General features: G+C 60.1%; 1 protein-coding gene and 1 long non-coding RNA gene across 3 annotated transcripts in view; one reads left to right on the top strand and one right to left on the bottom strand.

Moving 5' to 3' along the window:
• Nucleotides 1-778: 778 nt before the first annotated feature.
• Nucleotides 779-8,085, bottom strand: LOC114226127 (uncharacterized). 2 transcript variants are annotated; one of them, XR_015766847.1, is made up of 3 exons: nt 7,854-8,085; nt 2,643-2,825; nt 779-1,280 (listed from the first exon to the last, which is right to left on the bottom strand). It is a non-coding gene; the product is annotated as an uncharacterized LOC114226127 (long non-coding RNA). The 2 variants fall into 2 exon arrangements; XR_015766846.1 differs by lacking the exon at nt 7,854-8,085 and adding an exon at nt 5,342-6,532.
• Nucleotides 7,115-17,544, top strand: part of SBNO2 (strawberry notch homolog 2) — a 49,590-nt gene continuing 39,160 nt past the window's right edge. Inside the window, exon 1 of the mRNA XM_028126265.2 lies at nt 7,115-7,225. The gene's annotated coding sequence lies outside the window, so the exon portion shown is untranslated. The remainder of the gene's footprint in view (nt 7,226-17,544) is intronic.

Genomic DNA, 17,544 nt, shown 5'->3' on the forward strand with positions numbered 1-17,544 from the left:
CGATGTTTGGGGATACCTGTGCTTGTCACCCTGGGGGAGCTCCTGGCATGGAGGTGGTGTGGGCCAGGGATGCTGCTCAGTCTCCCCCCCAGCCCCCCAGTGCCCAGGATGGTTGCTTGATGCAAAGAAACATTTGTCTCCAAATGTCAGCAGTGCTGATGGGGAGAACCCCGAGTTAGATCTATCCCTGGATCTTTCAGTTCCATGAGCAAAAAAATTCCCATTTACAAAATAAAAAAAAAAAAAAGCTAGTTTCAGTTGCAGTTTCTGTCACTTGCAACCAAAAGATTCTAACCAATCTGGGAGAGAAGACATTCATGCAGGGGGTTTTGGACATGGATGTGCAGACAGCTGGCCCTGGGTGGGCTCCTCCATGCAGGAGCAATAGCATGGGGGAAGGACAGGGGTCAGGGCCCATGCTTTAATTTGTTATCGGCTTAATTTTAGAACCGTAGGCAAGCTGCAAAGGTTGCGTGGAGGACCCTTGTGTGCCTGGCACCCTTCCCCTCGCTGAGAACCTCTCATCTTAGTGTGGGACATTTGTCATCCATATGCTAGTAACTAATCTCCTCTGTTTGTTTAAGATTTCTGTAGTTCTCCCTGATGTCCCTTTTCTGCCCCAGGACCCCACTGGGATCCCACACGACACTCAGTTGTCACATCTCCTTAGGCCCCTCTGGGATGTGATAGTTTACCGGACTTGCCCTGATTTTGAAGACTGGCCAGTGTTGACATTAGGTGTTTTTTAAAATATCTCCTGAATGGAGTTTGTGCAATGTGGTTCTCTGGGTTAGACCGGGGGGGTGGGGCGGGTTTGGAGGAAGACCACAGAGGCCAGATGCCCTTCTCATCCGGTCCTCTCAGGGACCCCTGTTGTCCACACAGCTGCTGGGTCAATGGCCACAGAACTGTTTGCGCACTGAGCCGCGACAGACCCACCAGCGTGTTTGTGGCTCGAGGGAGCAAGGCTGAGCCTGCTGTGAAATCTATCACCCCTCTGACTGTCGGCGGCGATTGCCTTTTTGTTTTCAAGGTTTTTTTTTTTTTTTTATTTTAAGTAAACTCTACGCCCAATGAGGGTCTCAAACTCATGAGCCCAAGATCAAGAGTCGCATGCTCCGTGGACTGAGCTGGCCAGGCACCCCCCCGATTGTCTTCTTGTTCTTCTGGTGAAATTCACATAAAATCAGGCATTTTCAATGATACAGTTCAATCGCTTTGAGTGCAAGCACAGAGCTGTGCAGCCACCAGCTCCCCGGTTCCAGAACATTCCATCGTCCCTGAAACATCAAGTCCCCATCAGCCGTCACTCCCCAACCCTCGCCCCAGCCCCCGCTCCCATGGGCCCCCTTCCCGTCCGCAGATGAGCCTGTTCTGGACGTGTCACCCACGTGGACTCACACCCCGTGTGGCCTTCTGTGTCTGGTTCCCTCCCTGAGCGTCGTGGGCTCAGGGTCCATCCCTGGGGCAGTGCATGTGGGCGCCTGGCTCCTGTCCGTGGCCAAGGGATGCTCCCATGTGTGGGGGACCGTGTGTGTATCATCTGTTTGCACTTCTTGGCCATTATGAACCATGCCACCAAGAAGTGTTTTGTTTTCGGGGCGCCTGGGTGGCTCAGATGGTTAAGTGTCTGCCTTCGGCTCAGGTCATGATCCCAGGGTCCTGGGATTGAGTCCCACATCGGGCTCCCTGCTCAGTGGGAAGTCTGCTTCTTCCTCTGCCTCTGCCTCTCTCTGACTCTCATGAATAAATAAATAAAACATTTAAAAATAAAAATAAATAAATAAATGAATGAATAAATAAAAGAAAAAAGAAGTGTTTTGTTTTCTTTAAACATTTTTTACTATAAAGTCCTCACCATACCCCACGCCCTGCTCAAGTGGCTCTTGCCAAATTCTCACAAAAACCCTCCAAGGGAGGTACTACGGTTATCCCCATTTTATAGATGGGGAAACTGAGGCACGGAGCGATTAAATAGCCACTGGGCGGCAGAGCCAAGATCTGAACCCGGGAAGTCTTATCTCCGGTGCTCTACAGCTAAAGCTCCCCTCTGCCCGTGGGGCAGGAGATGACCAGCAGAGGTGGATGAACCTAGACCAGCTCCAATAACTCCCCCCCAGATTCTCACCTGTTAGAACCCAGATTGCCCTGCAGATTCTGATGGGGACGTCTGCCTTAGGGCTGGGGATTCTGGCTTCGTCCCAAGCCCCAGTGGGGGTGGAGGGTGGTGGGGTCCCATGAAGTTCTCCAAATGCCCCTGACAGCCCTCATCCCTCGGGAGCCTAGCCCCTGTGGTGTATGTGGGACCTGGATGTGAGTCAGCCAGGCCCCAGCTGCCCCGGAGTTTCCCTTCAGGGCAGGGCAGATCCAAGGTGAAGGTTCCGGAAGTCCCAGCACAGGTGACATCAGAGCCCAGGGCTGGCACTAAGCAGGAAGGACGGGCAGGGTGGGGTGGGGGCGGGGGTTTCATCTAGCTGCTCAGACCCTCACTGGGCAGGGTGTCCTAGTGTCCATACTGTGGCTGGGAGTATCACCGGGCATGCCCTGCTCTCTGCTCCCCCCCCCCCCCAGGTGCCTGACAAATGCATCACCACCTTCCTCCCTGCCCACCCCCCACGTTCCCGCTTCCCTCCTGCACTCACCTGCAGCCCCTTCTAGGCCCGCCCTGCCCCAGCGGCATCTCTGGGGGGCTCCACATCCTCCACGGCTCCCCATTACTCTGGGGATAACGCCAAGCCAAGTCCCCCTCTGACTTGGGGTTGGGGGTGGGTACCGGGTGAGGACCCCCAACTCTTCTCCAGCTCAAGCCTGGCTCACTGCAGCCCCTTGACAGAAAGAAATTCAAAGTCCGGCTCCTTTGTTTGGCTTCCGGGCAGCAGCTGAGCCCCCTCAGACCTCTGTCTTGCCACCAGATGAGCTTGAGATGGGGCCCCTCCGTCCCACCCCATCCAGCACATGCAGGCTGATGGAGCAAACTCCAGCCCCCACTCCCCTGCCCCAGACCGCACCACTCCATTGCTCCACAGCCTTCAGCGGCTTCCCTCTGCCCCCAGGATAAGGGCCGTGCCCTAGCTTTGCAGGCCCCGCCTCGGCCCAGTCCCCCCTTCCCAGTCTCACTGCCCTTGCTGCCCTGGCCCCCTGCGCATGCTGTGCCCTCTCCCTGATGGTCCTTCCCCCATGGGGTGGACTGCTGATCTTCCTTCTCTTTCCTGCCTGTTCCACAACCTGGTAACCTGGGGGAGGTGGGAAGAGCTTGCTCAGGGATTACATTTAACCCCTGCAGCCGGGGTGTCCCAGCCCCAGCGCAGAGGTGGGAAATCCTGTCTGGGGCGGACCTCAAACCCACTGGACAGGTTTGCTGTTCCCTGCAGTGTCGTGGCTCAGAGGCCGCCCTGGTTGGGCTGGGCCAGATCCTCTTCTGGGCACAGGCAGGTTCAGGATGGGGACAAGGGAGCCGTGGGGCCCTGGAGCCAGCCGGCCAGAGCTGCCTGAGGACACGTGGGGCAGTGGTGGGTGGGCCTGGCTTCAGGGAGGGGGCTGGACAGGGTGGGGTCCGCTGGGGAAGACAGCTGGGCAAGCGGGAGGCAGAGATAGAGGGTGAGACAGAGGGAGAGACCTGGGGGCAGAGACAGAAAGTGATGGAGCCGGAGGTACAGGCATGTTCCTGTCCCTGACTCCGTTCCCCTTTCTACACCCTGGGAAGGGCTGGAGGGGGAGAGAAACGAGGGCTCGGGAGAAGGGATTGAAGAGGGGAGGCGGGAGCAGAGCCACGGGGGCTGGGGGGCAGCCAGGGGAAGTGGGTACAGAAAGGAGAAGTGGTGAGGGACCCAGAGCTGGGAGGCAGGCAGGGAGGTGCTCCCACTGCTGGGGAAAGCCGGGGCTTTCCAGAATGTGGAGAAACAGGAAGCAGCTCCATCCCCGCCCCCACTTGCAGGGCAGCACCAGGCCGGGCCCACCTGCCCCACCTCACCTGCCCAGGTTGGAGGGTCTCTGCTGGAACCGGCAGGCGGCCCCCACTCCTCCTCCCTGGCTGAGCCCTCCGCCTGCCTCAGTCTCCCAGGCTGTAGGAGGGGCATAGCCCTGGAGTGCTTCCCAGGAGGGAAACTGAGGTCAGGGGTCTCCTCAGTCTTTCCCCAGATGGGGAAACTGAGGGGTAGCCCAAGAATCTCCCCCTCGACCCACAGGGAAGCCCCCAGGGGGCCTGACTTTCGGGTCTGCCTGAAGTTTTCTGCTGTTCAAAACGATTACAGCAAGAGTTGATGCGCGCACGGTGAGCGCACCTCTGCGGCTCCCCGTGCTCGGTCCCATGGCCGTGCCCTTTTGGCAAGTGAGAGCACTGAGGTGCAGAGAGGGGTCCTGGCCTGGCTCTGGGACCCCATTTCTGCCTGTGGTCTCCCCACATTGGGTTGCCCGATCTCGCCAAGAAAAACACGGGACTTCCAGTTAGATGTGGATTTTAAATACACAGACGCTACTTCTTTAGTGTAAGTAGATCCCAGATCTCACCTGGGACATACTTAAACACTAAAATATTGTTCTTCGTCTACCTGGAATTCGAATATAACTGGGTGCCCTGCACTTTACCTGGTGGCCCTACTTTCTCAAGTCTGGTCAAAATGCCTGGGGGAGGTTTAGGGGGTCCCCGCGTGGTACCGGGACAGAGGGAGGGCTTGGGGGAGGCTCTCTGACCCTCCTCCAGACAGACCTCCGGCCTTCCGTGAGCCTGGTCCCCAGCAGAGGAGGGGATGTGGGGCACATCTGACCAGCAGGGCACGTCCCCACCCTCAAAGGGAGTCCTTCTGCAGCCTGAGCCAGAGAGCTGGGGCTGCCCAGGGCCCCCATCCCTGCCTTTCATCTCCTTATAAAAAATCCCTCCTCTCCAGCCTCAGCCTTCTTCATGATTATCATCTCATTCAACACTCACTCAGGTGACTCTGTGGACTTTTCTGAGGAAAGATCCAGAAGTTCATCTGGAAATACTCATAACAGCCAGATACGAGGCGCTTGTTCATTTTGCTTTCTCAGTAACCTAGAAGGTAGCTACTATTACCATACCCACTCCCATTTTACAGGTGGGGAAAGGGAGGCACAAAGAGGTTATGTAACTCTCTGGGGGTCACACAGCGCATCAGCCAAGCTGCTCCCTAGTCTGGGCCTCCAGCTCTGGAGCTGTGTCCCTTCTGCTCTCCCAGGCCGCCTCTTGCAATTCCCTGGAAATCCCCGAATCTGACTAATTCCCTAGACATCCCCAGACTTGGCAGATTGCTCCCTGTTGAGATGGCTGGACCCACCCCGGCCTGGGCAAACTGCCCCCATCTCAGGCAAAATTACCCATAGAGACCTTGTGGTTTCTCTAGGTGGACGTGGCAGAGGTCGAGTCCATGCCTCCCTGCAGCTCCGTGACCCTGTGCCAGCTACTCAACGACTCTGCAGTGCCGTTCGCCCACCAGCCAAACACAGGTAATAGCGGTCCCCACCTAGGAAGGTCACGGTGGAACAGGGCTGGCTTCGTGGGTGTGTGACTCAGGGCCTCGCCCAGGCCCCGCACCCAGGGGCTCTGCTGTCGCCATATTGACATTCTGAATACTTTTTGAATGAGGGGCTCTCCGTTTTCATTTCTCCCTGGGCGCCACAAGTTATGTGGCTTGTCCTCTGTGACAGGAAATGGGAAAATGCCACCGGAAGCCATCTATCCCCCATGTCAGCTTATTCGTGCTTTTGAATCCTAACTGTATTGCTCAATATGGCTTATCTTCATTAGCTATGAAAAATAGTTTCAAAGTCAAGGCTAGAGCCCAAATTGCCAAAAACTACAGATACCGAAGCAAAGCTCATTCTGAATAAATCATTTCTCCTCTCTGGGCCTCAGTTTCCCCATCTGCTCCCTTGTGCTTGCAGGTTTGGCTACAGGGAGTCCCTGGCTTGGCTTTTGTGGGGCAAACAGGCTTTAAACATATTCATCTCCTTTACATACCCTTACAGGTCTGTGAACTGCTTTTATTTGCCTGGACTGTTCTTCCTACACGTGTCTATCTGGCAAACTCCTACTTGAACTTCAAAGCCCCAGCTTCAATACCCACCTCCTCCATAATTCATTAGGCAGAGACTTCACCCCTCCCTGAGCCCCAGGCCTGATCTGGCAGATGGGACTATCTGGTCCTGGCTCTGTCTCCCCTAGACTGGGAGCTTCCTGAGGGCAGGCCTGAGAACTGAGTCCTTTGGGTCCCCAGCTGTGTCCAGCCCAAGGCCAGGCTCAGAGTTCACTGAATAAGCAAACAAGCACATGGAGAGGTAACCTCTCGTTTCAGGGGGCTGGTGGTGAGGCGGGGACATGGTCACAGTGCTTTCACTACTGAAAACCCAGAGGGAAGGGGTGGTGCCTCCCAGACTGGATCTGCCTGAACAGGCCTGGCCCACCCCACGGTGGATCCAATGGGTTCAAGTCACAGGAAATCTACTGTCTGTGCCAAACACCAGTCCTACCCTCTTCCTGGCAGTGCGGCAAATCCCAGCCTCATTTGCATCAGGCCCTGGGAAGCCCTAATGGGGAGGGAGCCAGCTGGGGAGCAACCCGGATCCCCCCCCCCCCCCCCCGGCCCGGCCTGAGAGGAAGCCCCTCTCTCTTGGGTTGGCTCTTGGGCCTCACCAGACGCCCCCTCCCATGCGCTGGGTTCCATGGTCAGGGGGTCCCCTAGGTCCCAGAACTCCTACTGGGGTGGAGACAGATTAACAAGCAGACACCTATTGGTGGAGAGGCAGTTAAGGGAGAGAACGACGGGGCGGCGCCGTTTCAGAGGGTTTCGAGGGAGGATCTGAGGAGGCGGGCTTCAGAGCTAAGATCTGGGTTATGCGAGAACCCCAGCGGCCTAAAGGTCAGGCGTGAGAGTGCACGGGTGGGGTGGGCCTGGAGGTGGGCCAGACTCAACTCGACCTTCACGTTGGCAGAGGAGGAAACTGAGGCTCGCAAGTAAGCTACGTGCCAGGGTCTCAAAAGAAACTGGCAGGGTTGGGATGCGAACCCGTGGCCCACTGAGCCCCCGTCCCTCGGGAGGGCGTCAGGCCTCCGCCCCGCCCCCGCCCACCAGAGACCCCGCCCCGCGGCATGACCGGAAGTGAGCGGGGCCCCCAAGATGGCGCCCGAAACCCGGAAGTGAGCGCGGCTGAGGCGAAGCTCGGAGAGACGGAGGCGCCGCGGGCTCCGCGCCCGGCCGGACCCAGGTCGGAGGTGAGGCGCGTCCGGCCCGACGCTCGCTGCGACTCCGCCGCCCCCGCCCGGCCCGAGCCGCGCGCCCCGGCCGGTTCGGGCCCTGGCCCGCCGCGGCCGCCCGCGCCCCGGGCCGGGGGGTGCCGGGGTTCCGGGGACGCGGGCGGAGGGAGCGCGGCGGCGTATCCCCGCCTTCCCCGGCGACCCCCGACCCCGCCCCGCGCCGCGAGCCTTGACCCCGCCCTCCTGTGCGACCCCCCCCCCGACCCCGCCCTCCGCCCTCCGCCGGGAGCCCCGAGCTCGCCCTCCTCGGCGACCCCCGCCGACCCTCCTCCACGTGAACCCTGACCCCACCCGCCGCTGCGCCCTCCCACCCTTTCCTTCCCTCCGCCTTCCGTAACCCCCCCGCTAATGGGGGGGATCTCGGGAGTGACTCCCTGACCCCTCCCGCCCGGTGACCCCGAGCCTGCGCGCCTGGTGACCCCCGAGCGTTACTTCTTTGGTGACCCTTGCCCCCGCACTTCTCGGTGGCCGTCCGGCGCCGTGTGTGACGCCCCCGTCACCGCTGCTCCGTGGTTCCCCGACCCCTCCCTTCTGGTGACCCTCCACCTCCGGGGCCCCGGCCCCTTCCTTTCCGGCGGCTCCTGACCCCAGGCTCCTTGGCGATTCCTGCCCTTTCCTCCTCTCCTGGCTTCTGTGCCCGGGCTGCGGCCAGCAGCGCTCCGGGAGGGGCAGACACTCCTGATCCCCGCAGCTTTGGGATGGGAGCCGTCCCGGTGTGGACGGAGTCCGCCGAGCACGTTGGGTGCGAGTGCTGCCTTGTGCCTGCGTGGGAACCTGGTGTCGGGGCGGGGGCGCGAGGAGAGGAGCAGGGCAGACGTGGCCTCGGCCGCAGAGATGCAGAGGGCCGCCCGTGGGGGTGGGGGTGGGGGCGGGGGCGGCGATGCCCGCCCCCAGGCCCGTGGAGCGGGTGGCTGGTGGGTCTGGAGTCAGGGAGCAGGGCTGTGGACAGCCAGGGAGGAGCTCCTGGGAGGCGGTGGGGTGTCTGTCTGCATAACGTTATGAGTGGAATGAAAAGGAAGAGCATCAGAGTCTGTAAGAAGTGTGTCGGGGGCATCCCAGCTTCTGCTTCCCAGAATGGACGTTAGTCCCAGCTGCTCTGAATGTCCTTCCTGCCCGTCCACCGCCCAGCCGGGCTAGGTTGTGCCGTGTATTTGCGCCCCATACGGAGGGTGTTGGCCCCGAAGCTGGCCAAGGTGAAGATTGCTGGCAGTTTGGGGGGGGTGAGTGTTCCACGGCATGGCTCGGGGCTGGTATTGAAGGACTCTAGCTGCTGCCGGGCATGCTGGATCTTCCCTGCAGATGCTTTGGAGAGACTCAAGGAAGATGGGGCTGGGGCCCTGGGGGCTGCAGACCCTGGAGGGAAGAAAGACGGCCACCTGTCAAAGGCACGATACCCCAGAGACGTTCTGAGGCCAGCCTTGGTTGGGATGGGAGGCCTGGCCCTTCCCCCAGGCGGGCCGGTGGAGAGGGCTGGACCTGACCCTGCGCTTCACTTTTCCCTGCTTGCCTGGCTGTGGGGGGCGCTTGTGAGCAGGGTGTCTGAGCGTCCCTGTCTTGGAGGCCGAGACCTGGGGCCCATTGTCTGTGTTCTTTCTTCCCAAGCCCCCTGGATTTTCCCGGGGGAGACCCCAGAGGTGGGTGATGGCTGCTCAGAGCTTTCTGCTCTGGACCACAGTCCCTCTAGGACATCCATCTCCGGAGTCCTCAGAGAGAACTCAAGACTATGAACTCTGGGCACCGGGTGGGTGGGCCAGGGAAGGCAGGGTCCGTGAGTGGCCCCAGGGCCCCACATGGTGGGGAAGACGCAGCCAGGCACCCGACAGACCCCCGAGGAGCCCCGGAAGTGCAGGGTGCCGACCTGGGACAGGCCACCGTGGGGAGTAGGGGGAGGCATGCTGGGATTTCAGAGGGCGGGAGGGCGCTTTTGTTTAATTCTGAGGATTGGAGCAGACATCTGTTCATACCTGCCTGAGCCAGCACCTGCCCGGTGTGTGTGTGTGGTGTGTGTGTGTGTGTGTTGTGTGTGTGTGTTGTGTGTGTGTATTGTGTGTGTGTGTGTGCGTGGTGTGTGTGTGCTGTGTGTGTGTGTGGTGTGTGTGTGTTGTGTGTGTGTATTGTGTGTGTGTGTGCTGTATGTGTGCGTGGTGTGTGTGCTGTGTGTGTGTGTGCGTGGTGTGTGTGTGCTGTGTGTGTGTGGTGTGTGTGTGTGGGTGTGTGTGTGTTGTGTGTGTGTGGGTGTGTGTGTGTGGTGTGTGTGTGCGTGGTGTGTGTGTGCTGTGTGTGTGCTGTGTGTGTGTGGGTGTGTGGTGTGTGCGGTGTGTGTGGTGTCTGTGTGTGTGTGCGGTGTGTGGTGTGTGTGTGTGGGTGTGTGGTGTGTGTGTGTGGTGTCTGTGGTGTCTGTGTGTGTGCAGGGTGTGTGTGGGGGTATGTGTGTGTGTGTGTGTGGTGTGTGTGGGGGTGTGTGTGGGTGTGTGTGTGTGTGTGGTGTGCGGTGTGTGTGTGGTGTGTGTGTTTGTGTGTGCGCTGTGTGTGTGTGCTGTGTGTGCTGTGTGTGGTGTGTGTGTGCTGTGTGTGTGTGCTGTGTGTGTGTGTGTGTGCTGTGTGTGTGTTGTGTGTGTGCTCTGTGTATGTGGTGTGTGTGTGCTGTGTGTGTGTGGTGTGTGCTGTGTGTGTGCTGTGTGTGTGTTGTGTGTGTGTGGTGTGTGTGTGCGTGGTGTGTGTGTGTGCTGTGTGTGTGCTGTGTGTGTGTGGGTGTGTGTGGTGTGGGTGTGGTGTGTGTGGTGTCTGTGTGTGTGCGGTGTGTGGTGTGGGTGTGTGTGGTGTGTGTGTGTGTTGTGTGTGTGTGTGTGTTGTGTGTGTGTATTGTGTGTGTGTGTGCTGTATGTGTGCGTGGTGTGTGTGCTGTGTGTGTGTGCTGTGTGTGTGTGGTGTGTGTGTGTGTGCGTGGTGTGTGTGTGTGCTGTGTGTGTGTGCTGTGTGTGTGTGGTGTGTGTGTGTGTTGTGTGTGTGTGTGTTGTGTGTGTGTATTGTGTGTGTGCGTGGTGTGTGTGTGCTGTGTGTGTGTGTTGTGTGTGTGGTGTGTGTGTGTGTGTTGTGTGTGTGTTGTGTGTGTGTATTGTGTGTGTGTGTGTGTGGTGTGTGTGGGGGTGTGTGTGCGGTGTGTGTGTGGTGTGCGGTGTGTGTGTGTTTGTGTGTGTGCTGTGTGTGGTGTGTGTGTGCTGTGTGTGTGTGCTGTGTGTGTGTGTGCGCTGTGTGTGTGTGGTGTGTGTGTGCTGTGTGTGTGTGTGTGCTGTGTGTGTGTGCTGTGTGTGTGTGTGCTGTGTGTGTGTGTTGTGTGTGTGCTGTGTGTGGTGTGTGTGTGTTGTGTGTGTGCTGTGTGTGTGTGGTGTGTGTGTGTGTGCGCTGTGTGTGTGTGGTGTGTGTGTGCTGTGTGTGTGTGCTGTGTGTGTGTGTGCGTGCTGTGGTGTGTGTGTGTGTGTGTGGTGTGTGTGTTGTGTGGGGACATCTGTGTTTTGGCAGAGGGGTAGGGGACCGGATTTCCAGGAGAGCCTGTCGGAGTGCAGAGGAGGTAGTTCCTTTGAAGTCCAGGGTGGGGTGGAGCAAGCCCAAAGAGCAAGGCAGCCCAGAGCCAGAGCCCTCCGGCTGTGTGACCTTGGTTCAGTCACTGCCCAGACCTGGAGGGACACCGAGGCTGGCTCCCCATACTCTGCGGCCTGGCCCCTGCTGGGGCAAGACCAGCTCAGGCTGGCCCAGCTTAGTTCTAGCAAAGTGTCAGAGGCCCCTCCAGCAAGGGCCAGGCCGGAAACGCTGACCGAGCGAGCTCGGCCGGGAATAAAGAGGCAACTGTGTCTAGTCCCCAGAGGCCGCCTCCCTCCCAGGATGGCCTCCTCTGGATAAGAGGCCTTTAGGGCTGCAGGGCGGGGGTGGGGATCTGCTTGTTCTCCAGTGCTGAATGCGGTGGTGGGGGGTACCGTCATCTAAAAGTGTAAACACACTGCGGGGCTGACATGCAGAGTGGGGAGGCGGTCTCAGGGTGTCCACATGTGGACGTGTGTGTGCAAAAGCACCTGTTTTGTGCATACACATATGCAGTGTGTGCACCCACATGGGAGGGTGTCCACGTGAATGTGTGTGTCACGTGAACATGCATGTGCGTGTCTGTCTGCTCTTGCCTCCATGCGCTGTGTTCATATGCACGTACGTGTGAGTGAGCTCTCCTGTGCTGCATGTGCCTTTGTGTGTACATGTGCATCACGTGTGCGGGATTTGTCACACACAGGTTTGGACTGTCTCAGCCATATTTCCGCAGCCAGGGGCCATGTGGTCAATCGGCGGGGCGGGGGGCGGGGGCGGCTGGGTACACAGCAGAGCCCCAGGGAGCCAGAGAGCGTGGTCACCCAGACCGTTCCAGGCCTGGCCTGCCTCCTGTTCTGCCCGGACCTGAGTGCAACCTCGAGTCCTGGTGTCTGTGGCGTGCCTCTCCCCTGAGTGGACCCCACTCCCCGTCCCTTGGAACAGCTCTCCCCCGCTCCTGCCGTGCAAACTTCCTTCATCTTCCTGCCCTTGGGGACAGCTAGCCCGCAGGTCCCCTGCTTCCCTTGCTGCCAGGCGGGTGACTTGGGTGAGGGCGAAGACTGTGATTTCTGATGCTCAGGCCCCATTGCCTGCTGTTCTGGCTTGTCAGTCCCCCAGAGGAGGCAGAGATAAGACTTGTCATTTGCTTATGTACTACCACATGGATGGACCTCCAAACTCGACGCTCAGGGAGGGAACCAGACACAGAAGGCCACACAAGGTGTGAGTCCACGTGTGACACGTCCAGAACAGGCTCATCCGCGGACGGGAAGGGTGCTCATGGGGGCCGGGGCTGGGGAGTGACAGCTGATGGGGACGGGGTTTCTTTTGAGCTGATGGAATGTTCTGGCGCTAGGTAGAGATGATGGTTGCACAACTCTGAATGTACTGAAAACCACTGAGTTGTGTACTCTAAATATGTGAAGTGTATGGTTTGTGGATTGTGCCTTCACAAAATAAGAAAGCGTTTAAAAAAAGGCAGGGCCTGTCCTTGCCGCTCTGATGCCCATGTGCTGTGGCTTGGGGGTGAGCGGATGTCTGGGAGTGGGTCCCGAGCATGGCCCTCTGCTGCCGGCTCATCCAGGCACTGCTCGGTTGTCAGGCATCTTCTGGCCCCGGGAGAAGGACAGAGGAAGTGCCATCCTCCCATTGTGTGGGGGCTGGGAGCCCCTCACCAAGCTCCAGCTCTGCCCCAAACCACTGCCATGGGTGGATGTGGAGGATGTTCTGTAAGAAGTAGTCCTGGGGGCGTTTGGAATTCTGGGGTTGGGGTGCCTTGGGTGGGCCCTGATTGCCTGGGGACCCCCCCCATGAGGCCAGGTGACCCCAGTGACTTCATGCCAGATGGTCCCACCTCCTCGGTCAGCTGCAGCGGTGGCCCCCTCCCATGCTGTCCACAGCGTGCTGGACAGGGCGATGGCCTAGGGAAGCCAACAAGGCGCTTGTCGGGGAAGGGCATTTATTTGGCCCCTGCTGTGTGATGGGGGAAGTGTTTGGCCTCATTACCTCCCTGGGGGCTTGTGGTCTGTCTGTGCATCTCAGGTACCCCCTCAGAGCTGGGTGCCTGCAGACCCCTCCCAAGTTTCCCGCCCCTGGAGCCCCACAGCAGGGGCGCCACCACCATTTATAGGAAGGGTCTCCTGACCCGCTGGCACTCTGGGCGCACAGTTCCCAAGGTTCCCATGCCTTCCAGAACATGCCCCCTGGGCTGCTAACTGCTGCGGATGCTGTGTCCTTCCTTGTTGGGTGGCGCTGAGAGTCGACGCCCAGATTCCCCGTCAGGATCAGCCTCTGTCACCTTAGGAACAAATCCCCGAGTGAAACTGAAAGAGGCCTTCCTTGCCCTCATTCCAAGTCCTGCTGTGTTTCAAGATCCATGTATGCCACGTTCTGGGAAGCAGGTCACCCCTGTTTCCTTGTAGTCACCGCCCAGAGGGTCAGAGGCCACTGACACAGGGTACTGGGGTGGCAGGAGGAAGGGGCGGGTCCGGCTGCAGGGCTGCAACGGGCGGTAAACTTTTATGGCACTGACTCACCAGGTGGGGCAAACATCCCTGCCCCCGGGGTGGCCCAGGGGTGCTAGGAGTGGCCGGTGTCCCACCCCCAACCTGCAGCCCAGAGTCTAGCCAGAGCGAGAAGGTGTCTTCCTCCGTACGTGAGGTAGACTGAGGAAAAGCTCCCCCCCCCCACCCCCGATGCACTTGCCAGAGTCGGGTGTGGAGCTGGGAAGGTGGGGTCTTTGGCCTGTTCAAACCCCTGTCTCCCCTGCTGGGGCACCACAGGCATCCGGATCTGTCTGTGGCCAGGTTTGTGCAGGGTCTGCACAGGCACCAGGTGCTTATTGGGACGGCTTCAGGGTGTCTGGATTGTCCTCCTTGGCCACCTGCCCTGGAAGCTGTAAAGTGGGCGTATAGGACCCCCTCCTTCCCCCGCCTGGTCCCAGCGTGGTTCTGAGCTTGGCGCTTGCCATTGGCGCCTCTCCTGGTGTCGTTCAGGCAAACACGAGCTGGCCAGGGGCATTTTCAGGGGGTTTTCATCAGATTCTGGCCCTCCAGGAGCTCGGCTCACTGTTCTGAGGTTGGGGCTCAGACGGAATGGGCCCCCAGGTCGCTGTCGAGAGGCTTTCAGGAACAGCCTTGGAAAGGGTTCTAGGTTGTCACGAGGTGGGGGTGGGGGGCGAGGTGGCCCCACTGCCAGCATCGTGGGAACCTGGAGGAAGGCGCCGCATGCAGGGAGGGTGTGGACGTGATGGCTGGATTGCCAACTTGGAGAAATCAGGGGCTGCCACCCCCAAATCTAGATCTGCCACTTCTCTTGAAGAACCAGCCCATCTGGACGCCCTGGGCCACATTCCTGCATAGTGGAGGCCGTGCTGCCCCAGCTGGGCCCACCCCCACCTGACTCCTCTGAGGCCTTGGGGAAGCTCCCCTGAGAAGGGCTTGCTGGGGGCTTCTGTTTCCCAGAACCTGTTAGTGTGGGGGAGGCAGGGCCAGGCTTGCTGCCTGCTGGTCCGCTTATGCACTACGCACTACCTGAGTTCTGCGGGCGGCTCAGTGATGGTCCCCGAGACCAGGTCCTTCAAGACCCCTGAGATGGGGGTGACCCCGGACTCCCCAGGGGCCCAGCATCCTCACAAGGTCCTCAAAAGCAGAGAACTTTCTCCACTGGAGACCGAAGGGGAGTGAGAGACTTAAAGCCTGAGTGGGCCTCTGTGTCTGTGGCCGGTGACAAGGACACGGACCTTCTGTCCTGCTGACAGCTGCATGAGCTGGAGGTAGACTCTCCGCAGAGCACCCGGCATGAAGCCCAGGCCTTGTGAGGCCCAGAGCAGGGGTGGCAAGCCAGCCTGGACCCCTGTTCTGTGGGATGTGAGACAGTTCAGGGGTGCCGCTGTGAGCTGCTGAGTTGTGGTCATCTGCCACGGGAGAAACAGAAACGGATCCAGGCTCTGTTAGCAGGTCTTGGGGTACCCACTACTGCAACGTGGGGGCCTCTGGCTTCTTCCCAGCAGTGGGCACAGGGTCCAGCCCAGTGCTGGTGTTCTCTAGGGATGGAGCATGTGAGACTGTCTAGCACAGTTGCTGTGCCCAAGGCCAGCCCGGAGCCGGGAGGAGTCTTCCTCCTCCTGCAGGATACCAGCTGCTCTTTGGGTTTGGGCAAAGGTCCCTTGTGATGTTCTTGCTACCAGGCTGGACTAAAGGAGGCTGAGAGGGATGCTGATTGGTCAGGCTGCTCACCTAGGACTGGTGTGCCCAGCCATGGGTGGCGGTAGCCCCTCTCCTGCTCAGGGCTCTCTGAGGGGCTAGGCAGAGAGACGTGGCATGCCAGCCAGCCTGAAGCAAGCCCAACAGCAAGCAGGGAATGGCAGCAAGCCCCCGCAGGGACAGACCACCCTCTGCATAGACAGACAGAGTAGGGCACATTGGTGTCAAAGGACCAGGATGTCTGGGGCCAGTAGGATTTGGCCCAAACCTGCTCAGGGGAAGAAGACGTGGGTGTCAGCGGAGACCACAAGCTCAGTGTATATAATGCCTTTTAAAAACCGTGAGTAAACACAAGACCCGAGTAGACACTTCCCAGAAGAAGCCACGTGGAAGGTGCTCAGCGCCTGTAGGAAGTGTTGGTGTGGGCAGAAGTTTAAGGTCTGCCACCACTGAGGGTGGGTTAGCAGGTGCAGCAGCTGGGACCCTGTCCCTGCCAGTGGGCAGGCGGGTCGGCACCGCCCCCTTGGGAAACCACTCGGCTCTCCCTGCTAAGGCTGAACTAAATCTGGACGTGGGAGGGCCCGTGGACCCCCGAGACCCAGGCTCGAGTGCCCCCAGCTGCGACTGAGGAAGCTCCATGTTCTGGTCCCCATCTCCTCTGGGCCACGTGCCCCCGAAGCTGTGCCCTTGGGGCTGGTGGCAGGATGCAGTGACTGGCCCCCTGGGGCTGCACGCCTCTGGCATGCCCTCAACTCCAGGGTGGCCTGCTCAAGCACCCGCCTCACCATAGGGCTGCTGGAGTGTCATTCTGCCCTGCCCGTCATGGGGCCGTCACGGCGGCTGGTCTCTCCTGGACAAGCGGATGGGTCTGTGGGCCCACGGCTGCCAGAGGCAGACAGCGAGCCACAGGCGACCCCAGATCTGTCTCCAGAGCCCAGCTGCAGGCTCCCCGTGTTTTCCCGGGGGTTGCTACCACTCCCTCGGTCGAATCCATCTGGGATTGGTTCTGCTTCCCTGTTCCGCCGTGTATGAGAGCACTAGCACCTGTTGTGTTTGCGGGGTCTGGGTCTGTCTTAGGCACGTGCCTGTCCCTGCACTCGGCTCCTGGGGTGGTGTGCAGGGCCCTCTGGGTGTCCCCCACGTGGTCCAGTTCTGCCACTTCTAGAAGCTCTCGGGGGTCGGGCTGGGGTAATGGGCCGTGTGGTGGTCCTCCTACCAGGGCCACCTCTGCTCACCGTCAGCTTACTGGTCTTGCATTCAGCCATGTGTTGACTGGGCCAGGCCACAGCTGAGGTCTCTGGTGTGGAAGAAACATGGGGTCTCCCTGCCCAGCCCAGCGTGGCGACCACCTGTGCCGTGGCCTACAGTGTCCCCCTGCCCCCATGCCTGTCCCCAGAATGGTACTTCCTTTATGTCCCAGCTGGATGGGGGGTTTTGCAAGAGCCCCATCAGTTGAGACACCGCTCCTGGGGGCGGGTCTGTGGGGGCCCTCTGGGGTCCTGCAGGCCACTTTTCACTACATTGAGAACAGAGCTGGAAATCCAACCCTTGGGCGGCTGTGCTCTCAAATGGGGATTCTGGGTGCGCCCACCTTGTTCTTGTCCGAGATGGAGGGGCTCCCCCTTCCCGCCCTGCCTGACCTGTGCACAGGGGGCTAGGGCCCCTGCCTGTCTTTGGCATCCCAGAGCTGCTGCGTTCCACATGCCTCCTGGGAACTCTGTGGAAATCCGAGGTCATGTGCTTGGTGCCAGCCTCGCCCGCAGCTCCTGGTCAGCAGTGCTCCCGGCCCCCAGGGGTCACAGGGATTTGGGCTGAGGGTTGGGGTGGCTCCAGCTGGGGTTTGCCTCCTCTCCAGTCCTAGTCCAAGGCCTGGGGTGGCCTTAACAACTGTCCACACACTGGGCTGCTTAAACCACAGGATTTCATTCTCCCCGTCCCAGAGCCCAGAAGTCGGAGGTCGAGGTGGGGCAGGGCCACGCTCCCTCTGGGGGCTCCGGGGGACGGTCCTTCCTGGCTCTCCCAGCTCCTGGGGGCTCCAGGCATCCCTCGGTGTGCGGCCGCGTCACTCCCGTGCCTGCCTCCGCGGTCACACGGCCATCTCCTCTGTGTGTGCCTCCCCCACCCCCCGCCCCATCCTGGATCCCAGGACCCTCCCTCAGAGCCAGGTGGAAGGGTGGCCAGAGAGGCTGCCATCCTCTGCCCAGTGGGAGGCCAGCAAGTCCCTGCTGCCCAGAGATGCAGTTCCGGGGGCGGCCCCATCCTGGCCTGGCGGGGTACAGATGAGGGACCGAGCAGTGGCGGGCCGGGCGGTCAGCGGGGTCAGGACAGCCTGCTCCATGTTTGGGGGGCTGGGCCAGCAGAGCTGGGCTGACGGCTGTGGGGGTCAGCAGAGAGGCCAGGTTCCTGCAGGTGCCTGCCGGCCAGGGGTATGTCCAGGCTCAGGCTCTCCCAGGCCTTGGCCTCTCCCATGCTGCACTGCCCAGTTGTCTTATCTGGACC

This window comes from Eumetopias jubatus, unplaced genomic scaffold, assembly GCF_037043125.1.
Source record: "Eumetopias jubatus isolate StellerSeaLion01/CBP00866 unplaced genomic scaffold, mEumJub1_p1.0 scaffold_1, whole genome shotgun sequence".
Lineage (NCBI taxonomy): Eukaryota > Metazoa > Chordata > Mammalia > Carnivora > Otariidae > Eumetopias > Eumetopias jubatus.